Below are 18,240 nucleotides of genomic sequence, written 5' to 3'. Positions count from 1 at the left end.
TGTTATGGCTATGTGAGGAGAAAAGAAAAGAGGAGGAGAGAGACAGCTGGGAGAATGGCTACTGAGACTTCCAGAGGCTAGGTCTTGATTTTTGTCCTTTCTTCCTTCCTAAGAAATTTCTTCTTTTGATTTCCTTGAGATAATCCCATTTAAGGTAGTACCCTTTTTTTTTCCTCTGAAACTTGCCCTCAAAAAAGCCTTGACTACGACAATTCTTTTGGTTTATGACTACCCTATTCTAGGTACTGTGATAGTCATGGTGCATATGTTAATCAATTTAATTCTTACAACTACTTTTTGAATTTCAAAAATTCAAAATGGGGATATCATCATCCCCATTTTAAAGATAAGGAAGCTGAGACTAAATACCTATTAAAGTTACAAAGCAGGAAAATGAAAATGCTGGATTCAAAATCTAGACTTTCACCCTTCACGGTACAATGGCTCTCGTGTTTGATCTTATTCTCTTTAGAGCTCATCTGGTATTTATATATTTGTGGTGCCCATATATTTTATATGTAGACCTGCTTTATCCCCACAAATTCAGAGTATAGTAGAATTTGTATTTTAATTTTATTTTTTCCTTTGAGTTGGCCTTGTATTTTGTCTAGAATAGATGCTTTAATATTTAGTTGACTCAATTAGTGAAAAATAATGAAAAAACTAATGGCAGATAAAAGCTTTGGATTATGATTAAGACTTGAATGAAAATGAGAAAGAGACGTGTTTCTTCTGTTTCCTTCTGTGGGAAGGAGGAAAGAGGCTGCGACCTCGGGTGTGTGGGACTTTGCAGGGTATTTATACAAGGCTGGAGGTCTGCAAGGCTCTGCTACAAGAGCTGTTCATCTTTGTTTTATAGCTGTTTTCTATGATGAAATAGACATTTGAAAGCAATTCTTGAATTCTTTGCAGATGACCAGACTTAATATTATTTTCTTTAAGAGATTCTTCCCTTTGTACAGTGAGATTTTCCTTAAATACTACTTCTTTAAAAAAAATATTCTGCACTGGTATTTATTTACATACTATGTAATTTTTCTCTTGCCTCAGATATTTTTGTTCCTTTCCTGCTATTATAGTAAAAGATAACAACCACAGTGAATCTGACATTTAACTGACTAGCTTCTTTTGGAATACTGAAAAATTAGATTAGATTTATATTCTATTATATAATGTCAATTTTTTCTTAAACCTTTCAACACCAAAAATATCTCTCAGATTAGCCTAACGTATTGTATAAATGTTCAAGTTGAATCATAGACTAATAAATTTTAATATTTGAAGAAGAAAAGGAAAGTATGCAGAGTGGGGTCTGGACATTAAACACATACACACACAAACCCTCCAGGTGACTCTCAATGCCCAGCCAGGGTTGAAAAACCAGTGTCCAACATTTTATCTTACAGATGAAATAATTGAATCAGAGGAAATATTGATAAAATGTCATTTGGGTTCCAGAAGAATGCATAAAACTAAAAATAAACTTAAAAATTCACCTAACAGGAATGATTTATTACCGTAATATATTTAGTAATAACACTTATTGGCAAACGACTGAAAGCCAACCCCAAATGGCATATGAAAAAAGGCAAATGGGTTGGCTTATAGAATTCAGGAAAATGTTGACTACCAAACCCTGGGAAGGGCAAGGATGCAGTTGGGCGTGAGGCACATTCCATGCCAGGTACTCAGATGCCACCATTCCTGTCTGTTGTTGAACTTTATTCTCTTCCATTGAAGAACACACTTCTCCACATGGCAGAACATGTGGTTGCCAATGGCTTTCCATCTTTATATTTCATCCTTTAAGACACCAGAAAGAGAATGACCTCAAGATATCACCCTAGGGCTGAATTAAAATATCCTAGAAAAGGATTCAACTTGAGTTGAGCACAAAACATAAATCAAATTGGTCCAAGGGACAAGGTCACACTGTACTGAAAGAAGCATTTCCATCTAAACATAATGATGGGGGAAGAGGCAGTTTGTAGACAGGAGATCCTTAGCAAACCAGCTCAGGTGTCTACTAAAGTAACTTAGTCAGTTAATTGAGAGAAATGCATTTAAATATCTCTAAAATTCTTTCATTGGAAAATCTTTACCTGAAGTACAGGATAATTTTCTTGGGAAATCATTCTCTAGACTAGAATCTTCCAACCTTCTAGCAGTGGTGGCCCAAGAACTCCATAGCTCAATGCACAGACTTTTACCTACTCTCCTTGCATTTCATCCTGTGCCTCATTTTTTGTGCTACATGAGGTCTGCATCCCCAGTTTAAAACAGCCTGGTTCAATTTCTCCAGGGAATAAGTCTCTCTTCTCTGGCAAAGGAGTGGAGGAAGAGGAAGTCATTTTGTAAAAGTTGAGATGGGCCTGGGGAGACATTGCACAGCAGGCTGAAGCTCCTGTCTTTAGAAGGGCCTGCTTGCAAGGTTGGCCGTTGGCTGGCTTCTGGTACCTTGGCTTTTCAAAACGTTCCCTTTGTCCCTAAGTGGTAAGGTTAGTTGCTGTGCCTCGTCTGTTTATACAACACTGTGATTTATGATGAATACTTGCTTTCCTGCTGGGAACGTAGATTTTGGTAGGTGCGAGGCAAAAGGTGCTTACATGATCAGCCACCAGTAAAAACCCTAAACTTTTAGTCTCAAACAGGCTTCCCTGGGCAGCAACATCACACATGTTGCTGCATTTTCCTCAATGGCAGGAATGTGTGCTCTGTATGACAGAGGATGGAGTGTAGGAAGTCCTCGCATTGATTCCTCTAGGCTCCACCTATGTCTTTCCTACTGATCCTTCTTGTATCACTGTAATAAATATTCGCTGTGAGTACAACTATATGTTGAATCCTGTGATTCCTTCTAGTGAATCATCAAAATTGTGGGTGGTCTTGGGATGCCTGAAACAAGGACCTCACTTTCCAACTTCACGGTTTGCCCCAGTTCTGAACCTCTCTTCGATATTACTTTCCATGGCCAAAACATTGTAATTCATCGGCTTTCCTTCTTCCCAAACCTGGTTGGAGTCTTATCTCACTGGTGTCCCCTTTCAAATTCTTTTGTCCGTATGGACTTTCATTACCACTTTTCATTACTGTAAGGTGTTTTGAGTGCAGATTTATGTAAGGGAGGATAGAAACATGTGGCTAGCTTGTCATATTTATGTGAAAGCCCTCTATTATATCTGTGAAGGTTTTTTCCCTGTTCCATTTATCCTAGTCATTTTTCAAAAAACACCATATTTTGGGTCCCCAATATCTGTCTTCATATCTATCTATAATTATTTTTATCTCTTTGTCCATTTCTTCATTTTGTGTAATTTTTCTGAAGTTACTTTTCCATACCATCATTAAAGTCTTCTGTGTATTAATGGTTTTAATTACATTATAAATCCTTCATTCGTATTATTTTTCTCTGTAGTTTTTTTTTGTGCCTATTTGATTTTAAAAATAAAATATCCCCCTAATGCCTTATTAACTCATGTTTCAGCATGTTTCATAGAGTTAGTGTTCTCAACATTCCTTGAAAGTACAGACACATGTTATTTAATTCTTTGTGATATATTTCAATTTTCTAAAATTGTTTCTCATTTCTGACATCCTCTATACCTTTTGTAATATATACCTGAAGTCTTTTTGACAAAGTTTCAGGTTGCAATATTTTTCTATCTACACATCTTGGAATAAATGGTTATTTCTCCACCTATTATTTGTTCCAGAATAGTGTAGTTGTAACTTCCTTGACTTTGTTATTTGCAGCTACAATCTGAGTTTTTGTTTTTCTCTGTTTTGTTTCTTTGTTTGTGTGATTTTTCTTTAATTGCTTGAGACTATTGTGTTGGCAAATTGTGACACAACTTTTGCTTCTGGGTGTGCCAACACTTTGGTGAGAATACAGTTTAGAAAATGTACTGACTTCTTAAGTATATTTTTTCCCCCAAAGTTACCTTTGTTCTGAAACTGCAGAGTTGGCTTTGGGGATATTCTTTTCCATGTCACACAACCCACTCTTACCTCCACACCTAACACCTGACAGTTAAGAAGTGAGGTTAGAGGAAAAGTACTGGTAATGCATTGGCTCCTGGTCTCTCCTCCAGCCCCACCCCCACTGATGATCTGTAGAAGTGGGGAAATGTGCTCCAACTTAGAGAATCCCCATCTTTTCTTGTCTGTATAATCTCCAGTGCTTGTGCACATGGGCTTCAGTAGTTGTGGCACGTGGGCTCAGTAGTTGTGGTGCAAGGACTTAGCTGCTCTGTGGCATATGGGATCTTCCCGGACCAGGGCTTGAACCTGTGTCTCTTGCATTGATAGGCAGATTCTATTTTTTTTTTTAAATAGGTCTTTACTGGGGTATAATTGCTTCACAATAATGTGTTAGCTTCTGTTGTACAACAAAGTGAATCAGCCATATGCATATGTATATTCCCATACCCCCTCCCTCTTGGGCCTCCCTCCCATCCTCCCTATCCCACCCCTCTAGGTTGTCGCAAAGCACCGAGCTGATCTCCCTGTGCTATGCTGCTGCATCAAAATATATACACTATGAAATGCAAAACAGTTAGCTAGTGGGCAGGATCCTTAACCACTGTGCCACCAGGGAAGTCCCCACTAGAAGGCTTTTAAATGACAAACCTCTCAGATTGATATTATATGAACTTCCTAGCCTTAAAGGAAACTTTGGATAGTTTTAACTGAAAATAAAATGACCCCAAAGATGGGGCTACCCCATCATCACATACAGTTATTTAGAAAAGGTACAGTCTGAATTGACAAGCTAGAAAAAAGACTCACCCTCTGAGTTGATAAGAACTGAAGCCAAAGAGCAATGTTTGGTAAGTGGAGCAATAAAGATTTTGGTTGTCACTCAAGCTTTTTGGCTGGGCATAAACTATACAGCATAACAAGTCACCCTTCAAAAAAACATGGTAGGTATCTAGTAAAATCAGTAGTGTTTAATTTCTATGCAAAAGAAATTGATAGTCCACAGCTAACATCATAGTCAATTGTGAAAAGCTGATAATTTTCCTCTAAGATCAGAAACAAGACAAGGATACCCAGTCTTGCCACTTTTATTTGACGTAGTACTGGAAGTACTACTCAGAGAAATTAGGAAAGAAAAAGAAATGAAGAGCATCCAAATAAGAAAAGTAGTAAAACCATCACTATTTGCAGATAACATGATACTATATTATAGAAAACCCTAAAGAATCCACCAAAAACTGTTAGAACTAATACATGAATTTGGTAAGGTTGCAGGATACAAAATCAACATATTAAGTTTTCTTTGCATTTCTATACACTAATAATGACCTGTACACTGAAAACTATATGACATTGATGAAAGAAATTAAAGATGATACAAATGAATGGAAAGATGTCCCATGCTCATGGATTGGAAGAATTAACATTGTGAAAATGTCCATACTGCCCAAAATAATCTTAAGATTCAATACAATTGTTATCAAAATTCCAATGGCATTTTTCACAGAAATAGAACAAATAATCCTAAAGTTTGTATGGAACCACAAAAGACCCTGAATAGCCAAAACAATCTTGAGGAAGAAGAACAAAGTTGGAGGCATCATGCTTCCTGATTTCAAACTATACAACAAAGCTATCGCAGTCCAAGGAGTATGGTATTGGCATAAAACAGACACATATATCATTGGAACCAAAAAAAGAGGACAGCAGTAAACCCACACATATATGGTCGATTAATTTATGATAAAGAAGTCAAAACTGTACAACGAATGGTGTTGGGCAAACTAGACAGTCACGTGTAAAAGAATGAAACTGGATCACTATCTTACACTATACACAAAAATCAACTCAAAACGGATTAAAGACTTGAATGTAAGACCTGAAACATAAAACTCCTGGAAGAAAACAGGTGGTAGGCTTTTTGATATAAATCTTAGCTACGATTTTTTGCAAAACAACAAAAGCAAAAATAAGTAGGACTGCGTCAAACTAAAAAGCTTCTGAACAGCAAAGGAAAACATTAACAAAATGAAAAAGCAACCTACCAAATGGGAGATAATAGTTGCAAATCATATATCTAATAAGGGGTTAATATCCAAAACATATAATGAATTCACAAAACACAATAACAAGAAAACAATCTAATCTTAAAAAGGATAGAAGATCTAAATAGACATTTTTCCAAAGAAGACATCCAGATAGCCAACAGGTACAAAAAATACTCAAAATCACTAATCATTAGGGAACTGCAAATCAAAACCACACTGAGATATCATCTCATGATAGCCATTCTAACTTATTGAGTTATAGGACCCATGATGGCATCTTAGTATAATTTCTAACAGGTAATAAGTTTAAAAATTTTATAAATGTAGGCTATTTGATAAATGGAAACTTGACTGCAAATTACTGTAGCATGTTATCAATCCTATAAATTTATGTTACTTGAAGAATAAAAAATCTGTATTTTAATAATAATATTCATGAGGTAAATTAACAACTTATTATTTTCTGTACATCTTCACACTCTGTGTTTCGCTGCCTGGAAACTATTCAACATCTACTTATGATTGTTTTTTAGCACCTTTTAATGCAAACATTACATAGAGTAACTGTTAAATTTCTTTGGAGAGCAGAACTGACATTCTGGGTGGATAAAATAAGATTAAAGTACTTTAAAAAATACCCTAAATCTGTCATGTAAAGACGTTTCCTGTTAGTACCAAGAGCTGCAGATGGTCTCATCACCAAATATATCTACAATGTATGTTATGGGATTATGAAGTTGAATTTGTAAAGCTCTGACAATGTTCTCTGGTTACTACCACTTATAATATCTTAAGGTTGTTTACTTCTTTTTCTTAACACATTAGTACCAGGTTTCTCCTGGAATAAGAGAAGAGAAATGAGAGGTTTTTCATAGCTACTATAGATATAGAGAAGATGAACTTTGCAATTTAGTTAAAAACCGTAGTTGAAAAGTAACATTGAATTATCATCCAGCTATCTATTTAGACAAAATCTCTAGTATTAAGTCCCACAAATACTGAAACATACTTTAAAAATAAACATGGATAATTTTATTCCTTTGATTACAAGTGTAAAGATATTTGTTCTATGGAAATGTATACATATAAAATGGTATACATAATTTATGACATTATTTATAGTAAGTATATGAAAATATGATAATATATGCATATAAAGAAACTATTGTGTGTATGGAATAAGGTGTGGCATTGCCATTCAGCAACCCAATAAGCTTCCTCCAATTTTGACAAATTGAAACTTCTGAACTGGAGATAAGATGATATATTAACTTCTAAAAATTCAGATATTTAGTTCATGGATCTTGGTTACTTTTTCCTCTACAATTTGGAATAGATATTTTGTTCTAGAAGGCTCTGATGTAAGCAACACATTTCATTTTGGTACAAACTGTTATGAATGGCTTGGGAAAATACGTTATTCTATAACTTGAAGAGTGGAAAGTTTCACACTCTAATTTAGACTTTCAGACTTTGTATTGAAACTTAGAATATTACATCTATTTTTAGAAAAGAACATTGTGGAATCCACAAAGAATTCATTAATATATTTTGTTGAAAGTATGGGTGTCTCCTCCCTGCATACACTTGTCTGCCTCATTTCTAGGCATCACAATCCCATCTGATCACTCTACTTGGATTAAATACTCATAGGCTGCCCCCTGGAAAGTGAACAGGCGATTCAGAGGACAAGACAGGCAGTGGTCTGGAACCACATTATAATGAAAAATAAAAACATACTCCTCATCATGAGCAAAAAATGCTGCTGAATTATCGAAACACAGGCCCAGAAGATAGAATGGTATTAAGACCAATTAGTGGGAGGAGTTGTTGGATAATGGGGTTTTCTCGTGAAATGAAGGAACTTTTCAGGTAAGCAAGGACTCTGAATTAATAGTCTGTTACACAAAACTCTTACAGACAAGATAGAAAGCGGCACTTGATCTAGAAAATCTGTGAATTAAAATAATACTTTGATTGATCCTACCAGCTATATAATAAAAAAATACCCTAGATACCAAACAGTTTCTTAGAAGTGGAGAAATAAGAATCCCATGGTCATTATCCAATTGGCAATTTAATATCTCTAAGAGTCATGTAACAATTATTGAGATGGGATATACAACTCAATAATGAAACAACCCTGATGCGAACGTGTAATGATCTGATATGAGAGATCTTGATAGAGAAATTAAAGAATTTGTTCAAGTGTTACCCAACTTATAAATGTACACGCCTAGGATGTTGTTTAGTCTCAATTGTTCACCAGATTTTGGTGATATCACAGGTCAAAGCAAACAAAATTAACTTTATAAAACATATTAAAGAAGAAATATGATTTAAATTTGCTGCCCCTGAATTTGTTTGTAGAATTGATGTAGAATGCTCTTATAGCTATGAGTAATTTATAAATTAACACAAATGTCCAGGCATTGGAGAAGTGTAACCTCAACTTTAAATCTACTGAAAGTACTATTAGAGACTTAATTTTATTTAAGTCCTTGATGAATCATATGGTACTAAGGCAACAGGTGATATTTAATGGTTCAGTAGCAGGAGCTAAGATTCCTGAAATATTTCAGTTGTGACATCTGCTTAAACCATTCAGTGTTTGCATATTAATCACGTGATGCAGTTAGAATAACTGACATTTATAGACTCTAAGAACCATTCTGCTTTCGGACAGATAAAATTGGCTTAATTCTCCTTAGTTACTGAGAGTAACTGTGTCATCACAGGTGGTCGTGTAGATTAATAGACAGTATAAGAAACAAGAAGGTAGTTTGGTTTTTTCTTGTGATATTAAATTTTAAGTTATTGACTCACTTTCCCCTCATGTATTTACAAAATTTTTAAGGAAAAACTTGCCAAAGAAGAGACACACACACACATGCATGGGTAAATGTGCACACACACACACACACACACACACAGAGACAGATTAAATGTGGAATATTTTTGAAAGATAATAATGCATCTAAGAGGAGAAAAACAATTATGTTCCATAATTCCTCTGACAGCATCAATTCTGATAACAGTCACAAAGGCCAAAATGATAGCATTTTAAATTACATATTTTCATAATCAGAGAAGGGAGAACAGGCTGGCTATTGAGAAAGACAATTCTGTTCCTAATTAACAAACAAAAAAAATGGACAACAGTAGTTTTACAGTAAATGTAGAATCAGAATTCAAAAGTTTATTTCCAACATTCACCTTGATAAACTCCAAGGGCTAAAACTACATTGTAAGTCTGTGATCAACCCCCTGCAAGGAGTTAGTGTAACAAATGTTAAGGTATTTATTTGGTATGGAGAGCTCTCAGGTAGACCTTTAATGACTCATTTGATTCAAGAGTAGCATTAGAATCCTTAAATGAATGTTCACAAAGCACTCATTCTGGATTGCAGACATCATATATCACTTATTGTCAAACAACACGTTCGCTTTGGGAAGCCAGCAAAGCAGGAGTTGTGACTACTTTGTGCTAGTGAAAACTGAGAAGGCTGCCAGTGCTCTCCCCTGGATGGAAAGACCCTCTGCTACCACAAGAGTTGGAAAGATGATATATATATATATATATATATATATATATATATATATATATATATATATATATATATATATATATATATATATATATATATACCTGCCTCAATCATATATCCTCCGATACCTGCACTCATGATTACTGAGATTTACAGTTGTGATGGGCTGAATTGTGCTCCCCCATTCATATGCTGAAGTCCTAACCCTAGTACCTCAGAATGTGACCTTATTTAGAGATAGGGTTTTTACCAAGTTAAAATGAGGTGATTATGGGTCCTAATCCAATATAACTGTTTTCCTTATAAAGAGAAATTTGGAGATGGACTCACATACAGGGGAAAAGCCATAGGAACATGAAAATGGCCATCTACAAGCCAAGGAGAGAGGCATGGAATAGGTCCTTCCCTCACAGCCCTCAGAAGAAACCAACCCTGCCTACACCTTCATCTTGGACTTCTAGCCTCCAGGCTGTGTGGCTGTAAATGTCTGTTTAATCCACCCAGTTTGTGGTATTTTGTTATAGCAGCTCTGGGGACCTAATACCCCAGCAATGATTTAGGACATTTGACCATGCACCAGAATAAATCCAAAAACTAAAAGAAGCTGGTGGAAAAATATAGCTTTCTTTTTATGACTCTTCATATTTAGTTGCCATTTTCTGCTGAATATGACTATACAGTTGTAAACAAACATGTACTTCTAAGCTGTTAACCAGACATAAATTCTTGCATTTAAAATAATTTAAAAATATCCATAGGGAATATGTAAGAAAATTTTATTTTCATAACGGTATTTTCTAAAAAAAAAAACTTGATTTTTATTCTAAAGTTTTATTACGATTGTGTGTAAAAATATTTTTCAAGCTAATTTGCTTATCCTTTTGAATTTCCACTTTTTTTCTCATCAGAAAACAACCTTTACCTAAAGATCTTGATCTGTGGTGTATTTTGTACTGTCATTAGGTAGAATGCTGAAATGCGATCACTGCTTTTAGTCTGATTTATGTGGAATTTACCAAACACTGAAGATTTAATAAAGTTATAGTAGGCTTTTTTATTCAGTGAATTTACTGACCTTTCTGACAATAAAAATATTTAAATTTGAATTCAAAACTTTTTTATAGATGCCAAAATATATTCCTAGACTGAATTAAAAAATATACAATAAATTTAAAGTTAACCTTTATATATATCGATGTATTACAAAATACTTATTGATAGTAGAAGCAAAAGGTTCTTATTAAAATAATCGTTTTTACTGAAGTATAATCTGAAATCCTGAACCGAGGTTAAATATTTTAAAATAACTTTTTAGCTCATTTTTTGGCTCAGCAAATCTATTGCTGTTTGATAGCTTATGCCTCTGTATTCAGAGTAGGACACACAAGCTGAATTCACATTGTAAGCAAAATGTTGTGTCTTTTTCTTTCGTAACAGTAATAATCATAGACTCATGAACATAAGAGATATTCTATATGTGTTTCTTTACATAGACGTGCCAGCCCCTGCTCTCATTCAGATGTTCATCCTCTGGCCTCTGTTACCTGGATTACTAACATCTCATCCCCTTTTTAAAATTCAAAACTTCACCGAACATGAGAGTAAGTTACAAGCTTTATTTTCCTAATCCATATATAAATTATCTTCATGTTTAGAATTCTATTTAGCCAAAAAAGGGACACATAGGAAAATGAGTATATGTCCTTCTTTGACTTATTCTTTCCTTATCACTTATGGGTTTTCAGCGTATATATAAACTCTTCCATTTGTCATTTAAGTGAAAGCTGAGTGATTTTACTGTATGATGTTTTTAGGCTTAAGTGGTTTGATGATAGGGCTATTAGTGGTAATAGTAACTAAAACCAACCATGCAAAATCTGTCATACCATTCTAAAACATCTGGATTCTGCCCCACCTCAAATTCCCCCAATTTGTATACATTTTATGATTTTTAATCTACGGGGAGTCTTGTTTTCTTAGGCAGTAGTAATCTTGCTCACTAGGTAGCAAAAGGAAAGTCTTTCAATAGAGGAAAATTATTGGACAAGTGAGATTGGTGATTGTCATAAGAACTCATTGACCACAAAAGGAGAGTCAGCAACTTGGGACACGGCCGAGACCAAAGACCAAGCAATCTCAGCTGGCTTACAAAGACAGCTCTTCCTCAAAAACCGTTCGTAATGCAATACTCCCTAAATTAATAATTTCACTTTGATTAACAATGTAATCAAAGATTATATTGGAAGCTGGGATCTACCCTTCATCCATTTAAAATGAAATCTCAACTTTAGATTTATCATAAAAATCACTCAAGGAAATAATAATGTTCAAGATTTCATACACAGCTCAGTTTGAAAATTGTATGCAAATTATTTACCCAAACGTTTTAAAGCCAAAGGTTTAGCTGTGGCAGAGATGACTAGCGCTCCTCAAACATGTACTTCTCCTTTCTTGGTATAGAATTATCTCTGGGAAACAGCTGCTCAACCAGCAACCAAATTCCCCAAGTCCTCACGGCCTTGACATTTTGGTAAAGGCTCTGGGTAGAGGGACTGCCATGAATTTCTGAAACCACCTGTGACTTTTAGAATGCCATTATTTTCAATATAGTCTATCTCTCCCTCTTGGAATCTTTAAGCAAAAATAATGCTAGTCCTGAATACTTTGTCTTCCTCAGTCGTCTAGCAGACACAAGAGCTACTCATCCATATGGTCAGGCTCTCTGAAGTCACCTGACCCACAGGTGCTGGCATGGATTCCCCTTTCTTGGCGACCATGCCCACTTTACAACGGAGGTGGCCAGATATGATTTTCTATTTTTATCATAACTGAGTATGCCTTTGGGTTCTTTATAAGATTGGCAAACTGTTTGTAAATTTAAAAAATCAGAGTTACAACTTAGGTTAAATACAGGAGAAGAGGTTGCTTCCCACACAGAACGCTTACCCTTTGTCCCCACTACTCACTCTTCCATGCTCAGCCATGTCTCACATTTGCAGTTAGCTATGTGGCCTTTGTGTTTCTAGCTCACACTGTACAACAGATTTTAAACCTCTCATAAAATTCCCCTTTCTATTAAGTGTAAAAATAATTCTCTGACAGAGGGGCTATAACAAAATTCACTTTATGTTTACCTCCCATGTGTAGCCAATGTGACAGTTTAAAAAATCCAATGTTTGCTTTGTTGTATGAAATAAAAATGCGATATGCCTCCAGTCACTTCATGTCATATACTGGGGAAAGTGTATTTGAAAGAGAATTGAACACGTGGAGGTGGGATAATGACGCTAGGTTTCTTCAGTATAGAAGATGGTCCAAGAAGTTCAGCTTAACAGGAGAAAAATGAGGAAACAGCCAGTTATCAGGGCCAACTTCTTAAGAATTCTGCTGTAGGTACTTTCTCTTTAGTGTAAACAGTGAATCCAAGTGAACCAAAGATAATTGGTTTAAGCACCGTTGTCCCTAAAAGTAAGAAAATTTCATGCATTGGATTTTAAAAGCCAGTGGAAACAAAATGAAAAATAAGACCTCACATTTGTGTTACCTTCTCACCTGCCTCTCACAGCAGCCTTTTGGAAAAGATGAGGTCATACTCTTTGATTCTATTTTAGAGGTAAGGAGGCTTTCACTTACAGAGGTGATGTGTGCAAGTTCTCAGAACTGAGACTTGGGTTAAGTCTCTCCTTCATTATTGCAGTCCCTGCTTCGTGTATAATGATGCTGCTCGGATTAGGCAGGGCTGTTTAGTAGCGTGAAGAGATGGCGCTCTTTGTAGGGCATACGACATCCAAGAACAGGGTCAGTTGGCTTCCTATTGGCTTATTTTGTCTACTTTGGAGTTGTAAAATCTGTCAAATGATATTCAGAATTTTTATATTTTACTATAAAGTGAAATCAAGTGTATGCACACACACATGTATCAATGAAATAATATCATTTGAAAATTTAAGCTGAATACTTGCTATAACATTATCATCAGGGAGATATTCAGAATATTTAGGCACCTTTTATGGCACAGACAGTAGCGCATCAAAATAGAACACTGGCCAATCAGAATGGAAGTTGATCATAAACAGCCCGTTTGCATGTGTCTCAGTGGACAATCAACTCTAACTCTGAAGTATCCATAGACTGGGATACATGGGGGCAAAGATAATAAATGTCAGCTTCTTCCTGTTCTGTGAAATCTGTGAAAAATGATTCATAGACCATGCTTATGTTCAGTCTCTTATTTTTCAAAGTAAATAGTTCAAACTTTCACAAATTACTATATTCATCAAAACGTTATCTTATGTTAAAAATCACACGCTGAGGTTCAGACTCTTGCAAAACTGTGAATAAACTGGATCTCTCTCCTGGGCATTTTTTTTTTTAACATCTGTATTGGAGTATAATTGCTTTACAATGGTGTGTTAGCTTCTGCTGTATAACAAAATGAATCAGCTATACATATATATATATTCCCATATCCTCTCCCTCTTGCATCTCCCTCCCACCCTCCCTATCCCAACCCTCTAGGTGGTCACAAAGCACCGAGTTGATCTCACTGTGCTATGTGGCTGCTTCCCACTTGCTAACTATTTTACGTTTGGTAGTGTATATAAGTCCATGGCACTCTCTCACTTCATCCCAGCTTACCCTTCCCCCTCCCCGTGTCCTCAAGTCCATTCTCTATGTCTGCATCTTTATTCCTGTCCTGCCCCTAGGTTCTTCAGAACCATTTTCTTTATTTTTTTTTTAGATTCCATATATATGTATTAGCATACGATATTTGTTTTTCTCTTTCTGACTTACTTCACTCTGTATGACATTCCATCCACCTCACTACAAATAACTCAATTTCATTTCTTCTTATGGCTGAGTAATATTCCATTGTATATATGTGCCACATCTTCTTTATCCATTCATCTGTCAATGGACACTTAGGTTGCTTCCATGTCCTGGCTATTGTAAATAGTGCTGCAATGAACATTGTGGTACATGTCTATTTTTGAATTATGGTTTTCTCAGGGTATATGCCCAGTATTCTCTATCCTGGAAAATGTTCCATGAGCACTTGAGAAGAAAGTGTATTCTGTTGTTTTTGGATGGAATGTCCTATAAATATCAGTTAAGTCCATCGTGTTTAATGTATCATTTAAAGCTTGTGTTTCCTTATTTATTTTCATTTTGGATGATCTGTCCACTGGTGAAAGCGAGTGTTAAAGTCCCCTACTATGATTGTGTTACTGTTGATTTCCCCTTTTATGGCTGTTAGCATTTGCTTTATGTATTGAGGTTCTCTTATGTTGGTGCATAAATATTTACAATTGTTATATCTTATTCTTGGATTGATCCCTTGATCATTATGTAGTGTCCTTCTTTGTCTCTTGCAATAGTCTTTATTTTAAAGTCCATTTTGTCTGATATGAGAATTGCTACTCCAGCTTTCTTTTGATTTCCATTTGCATAGAATATCTTTTCCATCCCCTCACTTTCAGTCTGTATGTGTCCCTAGGTCTGAAGTGGGTCTCTTGTAGACAGCATATATATGTGTCTTGTTTTTGTATCCATTCAGCCAGTCTATGTCTTTTGGTGGGAGCATTTAATCCATTCAAAGTTAAGGTAGTTATCAATATGTGTGTTCCTATTACCATATTAAAAATTATTTTGGGTTTGTTATTGTAAGTGTTTTCCTTCTATTGTGTTTCCTGCCTAGAGAAGTTTCTTTAGGATTTGTTGTAAAGCTGGTTTGGTGGTGCTGAATTCTCTTAGCTTTTGCTTCTCTGTAAAGGTTTTAATTTCTCTATCATATCTGAATGAGCTCCTTGCTGGGTAGAGTAATCTCTGTTGTAGGTGTTTCTCTTTCATCACTTTAATTATGTCCTGTCACTCCCTTCTGGCTTGCAGAGTTTCTGCTGAAAGATCAGCTGTTAAACTTATGGGGATTCCCTTGTATGTGATTTGTTGTTTTTCCCTTGCTGCTTTTAATATTTTTTCTTTGTATTTAACTTTTGATAGTTTGATTAATATGTGTCTTGGCGTGTTTCTCATTGGATTTATCCTATATGGGACTCTGTGCTTCCTGGACTTGATTGACTATTTCCTTTCCCATATTAGGGAAGTTTTCAACTATAAGCTCTTCAAATATTTTCTCAGTCCCTTTCTTTTTCTCTTCTTCTTCTGGGACCCCTATAATTTGAATGTTGGTGCATTTAATGTTGTCCCAGAGGTCTCTGAGACTTTTCAATTCTTTTCATCCTTTTTTCTTTATTCCACTCTGCAGTAGTTATTTCCACTCTTTTATCTTCCAGGTCACTTATCCGTTCTTCTGCATCATTTATTCTGCTACTGATTACTTCTAGAGAATTTTTAATTTCATTTATTGTGTTGTTCATCATTGTTTGTTTGCTCTTTATTTCTTCTAGGTCCTTGTTCAACGTTTCTTGTATTTTCTCCATTCTCTTTCCAAGATTTTGGATCATCTTTACTATGATTATTCTGAATTCTTTTTCAGGTAGACTGCCTATTTCTTCTTCATTTGTTTGGTCTGGTGGGTTTTTACCTTGCTCCTTTATCTGTTGTGTATTTCTCTATCTTCTCATTTTGCTTAACTTACTGTGTTTGGGGTCTTCTTTCTGCAGGCTGCAGGTTGGTAGTTCCCATTGTTTTTGGTGTCTTCCCCCAGTGTCTAAGTTTGGTTCAGTGGGTTGTGTAGGCTTCCTGATGGAGGGGACTGGTGCCAGTGTCTGGTGGATGAGGCTGGATCTTGTCTTTCTGGTGGGCAGGACTGCATCCAGTGGTGTGTTTTCTGGTGTCTGTGAACTTATTATGATTTTAGTCAGCCTCTCTGCTAATGGGTGGGGTTGTGTTCCTGTCTTGCTAGTTTTTTGGCCTAGGGTGTCCAGCACTGTAGTTTGCTGGTTGTTGAGTGGAGCTGGGTCTTAGCGTGCGATGGAGATCTCTGGGTGAGCTTTTGCCGTTTGATATTACGTGGGGCCAGGAGGTCTCTGATGGTCCAATTTCCTGAACTCGGCTCTCCCACCTAAGAGGCTCAGGCCAGACACCTGCTGGAGTACCAAGACTTTGTCAGCCACCTGGCTCAGAAGAAAAGGGGAAAAAAAGAAAGAAAAAAAAATGAAATAAAATAAAGTTATTAAAATAAAAAATAAAAGAATTATTAAAAATAAAAAAATAAAAAGAAAGAGAGAGCAACAAAACCAAAAAACAAATCCACCAATGATAACAAGCGCTAAAAATTATACTAAAACAAACAAACAAAAAATGGACAGACAGAACCCTAGAACAAATGGTAAAAGCAAAGCTATACAGACAAAATCACACAAAGGAGCATACACATACACACAAAAGGAGAAAAAGGAAAAAAAAAAAATATATATATATATACAGTAAAAAAACAAAAAGGGAAGACAGCAACCAAATCAATAAACAAATCTACCAATGATAATAAGCTCTAAATACTAAACTAAGATAAACATAAAACCAGAAACAAATTAGATGCAGAAAGCAAACCCCAAGTCTACAGTTGCTTCCAAAGTCCACCGCGTCAATTTTGGGATGATTCATTGTCTGTTCAGGTATTCCAGAGATGCAGCGTACATGAAGTTGATTGTGGGGATTTAATCTGCTGCTCCTGGAGCTACATGGAGAGATTTCCCTTTCTCTTCTTTGTTCGCACAGCTGCTGGGGTTCAGCTTTGGATTTGGCCCCACCTCTGCATGTAGGTCTCCTGAGGGCATCTGTTCTTTGCTCAGACAAGAGGCGGTTAAGGTAGCAGCTGATTAGGGGGCTCTGGTTCACTCCAGCCGGGGGGAGGGAGGGGTACAGAATGTCGAGCCAGCCTGCAGCAGCAGAGACCAGTGTGACATTGCATCAGCCTGAGGCGTGCCATGCGTTCTCCCGGGGAAGTTGTCCCTGGATCACGGGACACTGTCAGTGGCAGGCTGCACAGGGTCCCAGGAGGGGACGTGTGGATAATGACCTGTGCTTGCACACAGGCTTCTTGGTGGCTGCAGCAGCAGCCTTAGCGTTTCATGCCCGTCTCTGGGGTCCGCGCTGATAGTCGCGGCTCGTGCCCTTCTCTGGAGCTCATTTAGGCAGTGCTCTGAATCCCCTCTCCTCGTGCACCCTGAAACAATGGTGTCTTGCCTCTTAGGCAGTTCCAGACATTTTCCCGGACTCCCTCCTGGCTAGCTGTGGTGCATTAGCCCCCTTCAGGCTGTGTTCTCGCAGCCAACCCCAGTCCTCTCCTTGGATCTCTCCTGGGCAATTTGAATAACATGAGTCTGTTACTGGAGATTGATCTCTTCTCTGCTTAGCAAATCAGCAGCAGGCCCCACTGGACCCTGTTCCTGCCGTACACCATTCAAATCCCTCAGCCACCCTCTGGACCCACTTTCTCTGCTTATGAATGACTCCATATGGTCACATGTTTCATACTTATGTAATATAATGATATAATTATTTTATGAGCTTTTTGTCATAATTTCAAAAGAAACACTTTTCCCCCATATTATTTCTAGACTGAATTCTGTTTAAAAGTATCCTGAAACTTAATGATAAATCTGGTCCTTTCCATGCAACAAAACTTCCACCATTACAGATAAGTGCAGAAAAGCACTTCCCTGGTGGTCTAGTGGTTAAGACTCTGCGCTCACACTGTAGAG

The sequence above is a fragment of the Grampus griseus genome (assembly GCF_964374135.1).
Source record: "Grampus griseus genome assembly, chromosome: 13".
Classification (NCBI taxonomy): Eukaryota; Metazoa; Chordata; class Mammalia; order Artiodactyla; family Delphinidae; genus Grampus; species Grampus griseus.
Note: the sequence above shows the minus strand (reverse complement) of the source record.